The sequence below is a fragment of the Nyctibius grandis genome, chromosome 4, assembly GCF_013368605.1.
Source record: "Nyctibius grandis isolate bNycGra1 chromosome 4, bNycGra1.pri, whole genome shotgun sequence".
Classification (NCBI taxonomy): domain Eukaryota; kingdom Metazoa; phylum Chordata; class Aves; order Nyctibiiformes; family Nyctibiidae; genus Nyctibius; species Nyctibius grandis.
The window spans coordinates 15,305,023-15,306,571 of record NC_090661.1 but is presented as its reverse complement, the minus strand read 5'-3'; positions in this window follow the sequence as shown (position 1 = coordinate 15,306,571).

Below are 1,549 nucleotides of genomic sequence, written 5' to 3'. Positions count from 1 at the left end.
ATTATGCCTAGCTTCTATCAGTCAAAGTTCTTCAGAGTAAGAAACTTCCCAAATGCCAATACAAAATGTTAGTAATTGCTTCCTGTCTTTTTTGAGTTTGCCTAAAATATTCAAGTCTTATTCTGAAAGAAACACCTTTCTGTAACAGAGGCTTGCCTCTGTTTCTTTGCTCAAAACCCAAATGATCTCCTTTAATGATACTGTCAGCAGTTAGCCACAGAACAGGAAGGCAATGCAAAGGGTGCTTGCCAAGGTGTGTGTGTATCAGTTCAAAGCCAGCATTATACAGTCTGAACAATCCATGTTTAAAAAAACCCCACAAAAACACAAGCAAACAAAAAAAACCCAGACAGGGTTTACACTTTAGGATACTTTCAGTCTGAAATGAAAGACACGCAAGGACAATCACACAACTTTTCAACATTATAGCAAAAGCCACAGGAAAATCAACTTATTCTTGCAAAATCTTGGCTTACAATATTAGGGACCTATCCTGGTTCAATACCAAAATAATACAACCAAGTAGCACCCCTGTTTTAGGACATTTCATAAACTCACACAACTGCTGAAAGACTAATAAGAGTTAATAGTGAGACTCTTAACAAGTTAAAGATTCATGTCTGAGAAGAGCTTTCTGAAGCACATGGTGCATTTTGAAAAATCTGGCATTATCATAGGAGGTAGGATAATCTGTACAGAAAAAGACAATGAGTCTTGTTCTGTTTTGCACAATATTTCCATCAACATAAAAAGCTTACTTAATAACATGCAAAATTTTGAGATCAGCTGGCACCTGATGATGAAAACAGGGACAAAAGTACTGTCCCAAAAGCCAGTTGAGTATTCAACTGCTACACAGAATTAACATCAACAAGGAGGACGGTTCAGATCAATACACCAGAAGTACACTATTCCTTTTGAAGGCTTACAGTGAAATTCTTAGGCTTCTGTAAACATGAAAAATATTCACTGTTCCACATAATTCTTTGCTGTGTTTAGATTTTAAAAAGTGCAAATTTTCTGTGATTAAGGATTAGAAGTTTGATTTTCATTTGGTCTCAAAGAAGAAAGGGTTTGGTAGTGCTGGAAATGGTAGGTCTTTATCTATAGTCTTCGTTTCTCCCTGTTTTGCTTCTCAGCGTTTCCGGAAAGAGTTTCTACATAAAACTAGACCTAACTTGACATTCAGGCCAGTTCCCAGCTTCCTCTCTGAGATGATTCCAATACATGCCTAAAGACAGAATGGCATACATCTCCTCCCTTTTTGTAAGAGAAGAGTTCAACAGCTCAGTCCCATGGCCATAAAAACCTTTAGTATTAATAGTTTCCTTAATTCCCTCCTCTATTATAGCCTCTAAAAGATCCCCTTGTTGTGGATGCACTGGAGAGAAAATTAGTTTAATTTATGATTCAAATCTGATTGATACTTGATCTCTAACATTCCCAATGATTTTACAATCTGGGGAAGAAAGTGGAGAGTTCATGTTTCACTTTGATTTCCTGTACACGCCCCCCCCCCCCCCCCCCCCCCCAAAAAATAATAAAGATG